Below are 9,667 nucleotides of genomic sequence, written 5' to 3'. Positions count from 1 at the left end.
TTTTTTTTTTTTGAGACGGAGTTTCGCTCTTTTTACCCAGGCTGGAGTGCAATGGCGCGATCTCGGCTCACCACAACCTCCGTCTCCTGGGTTCAGGCAATTCTCCTGCCTCAGCCTCCTGAGTAGCTGGGATTATAGGCACGCGCCACCATGCCCAGCTAATTTTTTGTATTTTTGGTAGAGATGGGGTTTCACCATGTTGACCAGGATGGTCTCGATCTCTTGACCTCGTGATCCACCCGCCTCGGCCTCCCAAAGTGCTGGGATTACAGGCTTGAGCCACCGCGCCCGGCCTTTTTTTTTTTCTTTTTTAAACTTGGAGTTCTGATTTCCAATCTTTTTCCATTTTAAATAGACTTTATTTTTGAAGCAGATTTAGGTTCACAGCAAAATTGAGCAGAAAATAAAGAGCTTTCATATATTCCCTGCTCCTACATGCATAGTCTCCCCCAACTATCCACACTCCTCACCACAGTAGTGCATTTGTTACAATCAGCGATTCTACATTGACACGTCATTGTCACTTGGAGTTTCCATTATGGTTCGCTTTTGGTTATGGTACATTCTATACGTTTGGGCAAATGTATAAGATGTAATGATGTGTACCCACCATTATAGTATCATCCAGAACAGTTTCACTGAAGGGCTTTTTAAAAAAAATTTACTTCTGCTTACTCAATATCTACCCATTTGTATAGGTTATTTACATTATCTGTAATGTATTTACTACGCATACGGCTTAGTATGCTTTACTAAGCATAGTACTTTAATTAGTCTTTATTGAACTTCATCTTGTTTGTTAGCCGTCATTTCTTTAATCTTTCAGTATTTATTTCTCTGTCCTTTTGTTCTTTTTAAAGAAGTAAATCATTTCTTTTAGTAGAAATTGTTTCAACAGTTACCTATAGGGAGGAATTGTGCTTTAGGGTTGTTACTTTTGATTACAAATGAATGAATTAAATAGATACTAAGAGTCACAATTTAAAAGAATTTATCAAAGTGAATTTAAAAAGCAATTCAAAAGAACACATCTGACTCTTAAAATATTAATAGTTCATCCTTATTCTGGTTAGAATATGTTCTGTGGTCATTTCCCTGGATTTGAATAGTAACCAACCTCTAAGGAGACTTGATGAAGTATAAAGATTGTCTAGGATATTTAAAATGTATTTTCTTCTATAAATTAGAATGTTATAATGAGTGGAGACTCTGGTATCTTTACCTATAGCTGACTCTGTACTCATTGCATAACATCTCAGTCAAACTGATTTGCAGGCCAGATTCCAGCATGATAGGTTGAATTACTTGCACAAGTGTTTCTCAGCCTTGGGTTTCCAGCATTATAGGTTGAATTACTTGCACAAGTGGTTCTCAGCCTTGGGTTTGCCACTGTTGCTATCCTTGGAAGTTGGTTGACTTTTGAGACTTACAGCAAGAGAGTAAAGATACATTTATAAGTAGTAGTAAAGTTTCTGTGAATTGCTTGGACATATACATGGAACCTCCTAATTGGCAGTAATACTGTTGAAAACAAACATTGCATGTGTGGCGTTTTTTTCTTTTTTGAGACAGTTTCACTGTCACCCACGCTGGAGTACAGTGGCTCACTGCAACCTTCCACCTCCTGATTCAAGCTATTCTTCTGCCTCAGCCTCCTGAGTAGCTGGGATTACAGGCAGGCACCACCACACCTGGCTAATTTTTGTATTTTTAGTAGAGACAGGGTTTCACCATGTTGGTCAGGTTGGTCTTGTACTCTTGACTTTGTGATCCGCTTGCCTCAGCCTCCCAAGGTGCTGGGATTGCAGGTGCGAGCCACCGTGCCTGGCCGCATGTGTGTTTTTTTAATAGAAATCAGAGCGTAGGTTGGGAAAAGATGGGTGCTTCCTTCTTTGTAACTAATTTTGTCAATGTAGTAGATTTTTTTTCTCAGCCTTTTGTCAGTGGAATGTGAGCTGTCCTCTGAAAACTAATGTAGCTCTCACTGTTCCCCAGGCAACTGTTCCCTGCGGCAGTGTTGTTGCACTTGTGCCTCCAGTGCCTAACAGACCAACAGTTCTAGTCTAAAAGTGGATTGAGAAGACAGTTTGTGTAGAGATCGCTCTGGGAGAGCTGAAGCAACGCCTGCCAAGGTGTTGATGGTAGGAGCAGCTCCTGTTCTAAGTTATGTCTCCTTTGATTAGGACTTCTCTGAGCTGCTTGTCTAACAGCTACTCCTCTGCTTTGACATGGGCCTTCTGTGAGCTGTTGTGTGAAAAAACACATTTCACCAAAACTCAGAAGACCTCAGATCTAGGCCTATTGACCATGAGAGTCTTTGTAGAACATTACTTGGGAAATCTGTAAATTTTGAAAATTTCTTTGAAACACTACTTTGTACGTAACAGGTACACTGTCATAAAAATGGAGACTTGGCAGGCTGCAGTGGCTCACGCCTGTAATCGCAGCACTTTGGGAGACCAAGGTGGGTGGATCACTTGAGGTGAGGAGTTCAAGACCAGCCTGGCCAACATGCAGAAAATCCGTCTGTAGAAAAAATACAAAAAATTAGCTGAGTATGATGGCATGTGCCTGTAATTCCAGTTGCTCAGGATGCTGAAGCAGGAGAAATGCTTGAACCCAGGAGGTGGAACTTTCATTAAGCTGAGATTGTGCCACTATACTCCAGCCTGGGCAACAGAGTGAGACTTCGTCTCAAAAAAAAAAAAAAGAAGACTTAATTATAAGAAATAGTTATTTTCGGCTGGGCGTGGTGGCTCACGCCTATAATCCCAGCACTTTGGGAATCCGAGGCGTGTGGATCACGTGGTCAAGAGATTGAGACCATCCTGGTTAACATGGTGAAACCCCGTCTCTAGTAAAAATACAAAAAAAATTAGCTGGGCATGGTGGCATATGCCTGTAATCCCAGCTACTCGAGAGGCTGAGGCAGGAGAATTGCTTGAACCCAGGAGGCGGAGGTTGCAGTGAGCCGAGATCGCGCCATTGCACTCCAGCCTGGGTAACAAGAGCGAAACTCCGTCTCAAAAAAAAAAAAAAAAAAGTTATTTTCAGGCCAGGCACAATGGCTCATACCTGTAATCCCTGCTTTTAGAGGCCAGGGTGGGAGGATTCCTTGAGCCCAGGAGTTCAAGACCAGCCTAGGCAACATAGCAACACCCTTCCTGTACAAGAAATGAAAAAAAAAAAAGTCAGGCATGGTGCATGCCTGTGGTCCCACCTACTCAGGAGGATGACGTAGGAGGTTTGTTTGAGCCCAGAAGGTCAAAGCTGCAGTGAACTGAGATTGTACCACTCTACTCCAACAGTCTAGGGGAGGGGGAAAGAAAGGATTATTTGCTGTTAATATATTCTATGTATTAACATTTCTAAAACCCTTGTCTATGTCTACATGATATAGTTTAAGATTCCTCAGCTGTCTTTGGCCGGGTGCGGTGGCTCAAGCCAGTAATCCCAGCACTTTGGGAGGCCGAGGCGGGTGGATCACGAGGTCAAGGGATCAAGACCATCCTGGTCAACATGGTGAAACCCCGTCTCTACTAAAAATACAAAACATTAGCTGGGCATGGTGGTGCGTGCCTGTAATCCCAGCTTCTCAGGAGGCTGAGGCAGGAGAATTGCCTGAACCCAGGAGGCGGAGGTTGCGGTGAGCCGAGATCGCGCCATTGCACTCCAGCCTGGGTAACAAGAGTGAAACTCCGTCTCAAAAAAAAAAAAAAAAAAAAAAGATTCCTCAGCTGTCTTCATACTTTAGGATGTAATCCTAGAGTAGTTAGTTAAGTACCAGGTAGTCGGGTTTGCTGAAGCTCTTAGTTGTTGGAGGGATATAGATGTGTGATTTCCTGAATTGGCTAGGCTGCTTTGATTTTTAAGCAACGGGGAATCCTAAGTGAAGAAGTGTAGATAAAAACATTTGAAAATAATTTCTTTACAGCAATAGATTTGGAGCCACTGACCTGTACTGATTCTACTTGTTGTTTTGTTTTGATGGGGGGATACTTTCTTTTTTTGGTAGTATAGAGTTGTGGAGAGGAGAATACAAAACTTCATATTTGAAGGGGGCTTCTGTCTCTAACGGCTGTATAATTTGATCTCTAGACTTGAAAAAACTGTGTAAATGAGTGGCAAGATACTACCAGCTGTTGTATTGCTTTACTCACATGTGGCATTTTGTATTTTTTATTTCAGCATAGTATCTAATGACTCTTATGTATAAGAAGGAACTCATGGTAGGTTTCTGAGAATTACAGTTAGGAAAGACCTAGTGGCAGCTCTTAGGGAGCTTCGTGAGGGTGCTATGGAAATAACTGGCTGAGATGTGCTGCATGATCTAGCAAGCACTAAGCAGTCCATTTTTTTTTTTTTTTTTTTGAGATAGCATCTCACTCTGTGCCCCCACGTTGGAGTGCAGTGGTACAATTTCGGCTCACTGCAACCTCTGCCAGGTTCAAGCAATTCTCCTACCTCAGCCTCCTGAGTAGCTGGGATTACAGGCATATACCACCACACCCAGCTAATTTTTGTATTTTTAGTAGAGATGGGGTTTCACCATGTTGGCCAGGCTGGTCTTGAACTCCTGACCTCAAGTGATGCGCTCATCTTGGGCACCCAAAGTGCTGGGATTATAGGTGTGAGCCACTGCGCCCAGCATATTAAGCAGTTCTGACTGTAGGGATCAGTGGGGTGCTGGGAAAGGTGGTGGTCATCCACCCTTAAACGATGAGCGACAGGCATTCTGTGAGGAGGAATTATACATGTGCATGGCAGAGGAGCATGATGTTCTTGGGGAATGAGTCATGGGTGGGACATGAAATTGGGAACATCATTTAGGACCAGATGCGAGGCCCTTAAGTGAGGGGTCAGAGGCTCTCATTGTTTTGGTACATAGCTGGGGAAGAACCATTGATAACGGAATGACTTTCTTTACCAGCTTGGGCCACGTCTCATTTTTGTTATTACTATTATTTTTGAGACAGTGTCTTGCTCTGTTGCCCAGGCTGGAGTGCAGTAGTGCGATCTTGGCTCACTGCAGCCTCTGCATCACAGGTTCAAGCGATTCTCCTGCCTCAGCCTCCCAAGTAGCTGAGACTACAGGCACCCACCACCACGACCAGCTAATTTTTGTATTTTAGTAGAGACGGGGTTTCACCGTGTTGTCCAGGCTATTTGTGAACTCCTGAGCTCAGGCAATCCACCTGCCTCGGCCTCCCAAAGTGCTGGGATTACAGGCATGAGCCACTGCACCCAGCCTTTTGTTACTATTTTTAACAAATTGCTCAAGTTGTCTTGTTACCTATTAGCAGGAAGTCCAATGTCCCCTTTGGGGTGACTTTTCTTGACGTAGAATTGTTCTGTAGTGCTGCAAGGATTCATCATGTTCAAAGGGGTTTGTCCTACTGTGTGGTGGGAGAGCTGGAGGCCCCTATAGCTCCTTCAGCTTGCTCTCATGCACCCAGCTCTTATTCCCTAAGCACAGCTGTGTGACAGGTTACTGCATCCCCAGGGGCTTCCAGTCATAGGTGTCAGATGTCCTGAGACCAGTTCTCTTAATGAGCATCCAGACCTTGGTGTTGAGCCTGAGTCACCCTCCCATGGTGACTTCCTCTGTGGGGCTTTTGATGACCTTGCCTACAGCAGACTTCAGTTGGGGACATCAGTACATTATGTTCCTTTTGAACTTCTAATGGGAAGGATTGAGGGGGTTTCTCCTTTTCCTCCAGTAGGCTCCGTGGCTCAGATGCAGAATTGGCCAGTGAGTTTTGAATTCTCGGGAAGGCAATCCTTGGTCAGAACCTAGAAGATACTTCTTTTTCCAAGGTGCCTCCTTCCCTGATCCTTGCATAATTAAGGGAGGGCCACGCCAGAACCCTCCCTTGTTAACTAACAGGTATCTCCAGTGGCCTCTAACACTTGGGAAGGTCCCCCTCACAAGGATCCTGCTGCACTGGGTAAAGATTACTGGGTAGTTGATCAGCTCTGCAATTTAGAAAGATGATGATATGGTATTGTAATGGACTGAATGTTAATGTATCCCAAAACTCCTGTTGAAATCCTAGTCCTGAGGAGATGGTACTAGGAGGTGGGGACTTTGTAGGTGATTAGCTCATGAATGAGATCCTTATACAAGAGGCCTCAGACAGCTGCCTTACCCCTTCTACCCTGTGAGGACACAGAGAAAAGGCTGCTGTGAAAGAACCAGAAAGCAGCCCTCATCACACACCAAACCTGCTGGCTCCTTGATCCTGAACTCCCCAGCCTCTAGAACTGTAAGAAATAGATTTCTGTTTACAAGCCACCCAGTCTTCCACATTTTGTTACAGCAGCTCAAACTGACTGGTTATAAAGATGGGACTGGTGATAACGTCCTGAAACAGGGTAGGCGCTGGGACTGTGATGAAGAGACAGATTTGCTGTTTTAAACAAAGCAAAAACTTGTTATGCAGGTAAAATTGGCAGGATTTGGTGATCTCTTAAATATGGGTCAAAGCCAGAGCTTGTCTAACTTGGTAGACAGTAAAGACTTGAAGGCATGGAGTAGGAGACACAGTGTGTACGGGATGAGGTAATTAATTACTTTTTGGACACACTACTGTATCTGGAGTCCTGTTGGAGATGTCTAGCTGGCATTGATTATACTGGTATGCTGAAAACCCAGGTGATAGTTGAAGTTGGGAAAGCACTGAAATAAGAGAAAGTTTAGAATGAGAAAGGTAGACGACTGGAATGAATCCTAGGGAGCAGCAGTATTTAAGGAGCTTGGGAAAAAGAGGAATCCTGGGATACCAGGAGGCTGAGAGTGAGTGGACTGTAGAGGTAAGAGAGTGGAAGTGGTAGAGAGTGGTTTCAAATGAGCCAAGGGGCAGAGGGCTGCAGGGAGGTAGGAGGTGCCAAATACTGTAGCTAAGAGGCTGGCACCTGAAGTGGACATACAGTCGAGGCTCCTAATTGCAAATCATGGAAAATGACTCTGGCCAATTTAAGTGTATAAGGAAATCATTGGAAGGGTGTGGGGGAAGTTACAGAATCTACAGGAAGTGTAGAGAGCCACTCCCAGAAAACTGACCATAGATGAGGGAAGCAGGTCAGTCAGAACCACAGCCACAACCAAGACCACACAGTCTGGCTGAGGTTGCCCAGTGGCCGCTGCTACAGCCACCACTGCCACAGTTCTGGCTGTTGCTGACATTGGCAAAATGATTTCCAAATTGCCCATTTCTTGTCACACTCTTTTTGGTCTGAGCCCTGGGCAGAAGCTTGGGCTTCTGTGATTGGGCAGGTTTACAGCAGGAGGGTGCAGGGAGAACCAGGGCTTGGCTCTTTTGCTTCTGTGGTGGCAAGTAGTACAACAATATCGGCCATGTGATCCACCTTTCACGGTGCTCTTGGTGGCCTTAGCAGAAGCAGGGGAATAGCAGTTGGGAGAATAAATGGAGAATAGGAAGTGGGAGTGCCAGGTAGAGTATCCCCAAGGCCAGCAGGCAGACCCAGAGCTTGCTTAATCTAAGAGTGTGTCCCTGGGTGCTTCCTGTTGCAACTACTAAGACCTCCTTGAGTCTGGCTGTGGTACTCCCAAGATTGGAAAACCAATTAGCCTGCTGGTTTCTTTCAGTAATAACCAGAATTGTGCATATGTCTGGAATGAGTTTAAGAGTGGTTACATTTATCAAGGATTGGGGATTGGCAGTGGATCTAGTGGAAGGGTAAAAGGTAAGACAGCCATTGAAAAAAGGTACATCTTGTTGCTGATCTGGGAGGGATGCAAAGTCTTGAGGGTGCAGAGAGATCAGGAAAAGAGGCAAACTTAAAACTCAGGTGCAGATGGGGGCAAGAAAGCAGAACAGGTAGATTGTTGCAGTTTATGGCCAGAGAAGAACTTTAGGATTATAGAATTTGGAAGAGTGCCTTGTCAGCTTTTCAGGACTGCAATGAGGTACCCTCAAAGAGTTTATGCGTGAGGGAAATTAATTCCATCCTTACGATTACAGACAGTAAAATCCACACTTAAAAACCAGTACAGTCTCTCCTTCTTGGAAGAAAATGGCTGGCTGCCTGTGCACTAAGACAGAGACAAGGAAAGAATGTGCCATCTTGGGGGATGTCAGCTGAAAGAAAGGATTGGCCCAGAGGTGAGACAGAACTGTAGCACAGCCTTGGGAGGTCAGGTTCGTTGGAGAGCCTGTGCTGACAGTGAAGATTCAGGTGGTGGTAGCAGCGAGCCTGAGGCTGGGGTCCCGATGCCTTTAAACCATTATTTGAGCCCCTGTCCTTTGATTTGATCATGTGCTCACATGACAATTTTCTAATTCTAAACAGACTCCTCACTTGGGAGATAGTGATCATGTTAATTTCTAGGAATCTCTTACTTGTGATAAGTTTATATTTGTCTCTATGAATTGATCAATTAGCGTTGAGAGAACGCAGTACACTATATGCCCAAAGACTCAAATTTGTTTGGTAGATGTTATTTCTAATTGTTAATTTATACATGGGCACACTGGTTAGATACATACATTTCTTCAGTGTGCTTAATGTGTTACCTGAGAGGTGGGTCTGTTCCTGGCATGTAAACTAATCCTGGAGATGAGCACCACTGGGTGAGGCTTACTGGGAGACACCCTTGCCTCACCACCCTGTGGAGACGGAGACACCTGTCTTCATGTCACCTGAGCTGTGAGCAGGCAGGTTCTGCCTTCCTTCAGAGCTCTTTGGAGTCTTCATGCTCACTCTTGTTTCCTTTGCTCAGGAGGCTCTTCTCTTAGTCCCTACTCTTCCTCTGGCCACCTCCTACTCCTCCAGGTCCCTTTTCCCTTTTCTCTCTTGTAGAATTTATCAGTGTTTTGAAATTATATGTTTGAGTGTTAAGTGCTGTGTTCCCTACTAAACAGAAAGCGTGAGGAGGGCAGAAGCCCTGTGCCCATGCCCACTCAGGCATCATCTGATTGCAGACAGTTGTCTGGAGAGAGCAGGCAGGCAGTAGTGTTTGATGAAGTCTAAGGCATGGGTTGGTACAGATGAGAGGGGGAAAGGCCTGGGTAACTCAGGGAGCCATGGGACTGGGATGACTGGGGGAAAAGTAAAGGCACAGTGGGAAGCCTGTGAGAGCAGCTCTGTGTGAAGCCACAAAATCACTGATTTCAAGATGAAAGTGGCATTATTAGGCTGGGCGCGATGGCTCACGCCTGTAATCCAAGCGCTTTGGAGGCCAAGGCGGGCAGATCACCTGAGGTCGGGAGTTCAAGACCAGCCTGACCAACAACATGGTGAAACCCTGTCTTTAAAAAAAATAATAAATAAAATAAAAGTGGCATTATTGACTTTTTTTCCTGAGATTGTAAAAGTACAGGCTCCTAAAAAATTACAGAAAATTACAAAAAAGAAAGTAAACACTACCTATAATTCTGTTATCAACCTTTGGTTTGTGTAATATTTTTCAATACAGAATTTTATGTACTTAGGGTATTGTACCCATTTTTTCCTGAGATTGTAAAAATACAGGCTCCTAAAAAATTATAGAAAATTACAAAAAAGATGCCGGGCGCGGTGGCTCAAGCCTGTAATCCCAGCACATTGGGAGGCTGAGGCGGGTGGATCACGAGGTCAAGAGATCGAGACCATCCTGGTCAACATGGTGAAACCCCGTCTCTACTAAAAAATACAAAAAATTAGC

The 9,667-nt window shown here is 44.6% G+C and overlaps 1 protein-coding gene across 3 annotated transcripts in view; it reads left to right on the top strand.

Moving 5' to 3' along the window:
* Positions 1–9,667, top strand: part of CYTH3 (cytohesin 3) — a 113,663-nt gene that overhangs the window by 33,126 nt on the left and 70,870 nt on the right. The window lies entirely within an intron of this gene.

This window comes from Sapajus apella, unplaced genomic scaffold (assembly GCF_009761245.1).
Source record: "Sapajus apella isolate SASKATOON/1434 unplaced genomic scaffold, GSC_monkey_1.0 scaffold159, whole genome shotgun sequence".
In the NCBI taxonomy this organism is placed as follows: Eukaryota; Metazoa; Chordata; class Mammalia; order Primates; family Cebidae; genus Sapajus; species Sapajus apella.
Note: the sequence above shows the minus strand (reverse complement) of the source record. Positions and strands in the feature narration are given on the sequence as shown.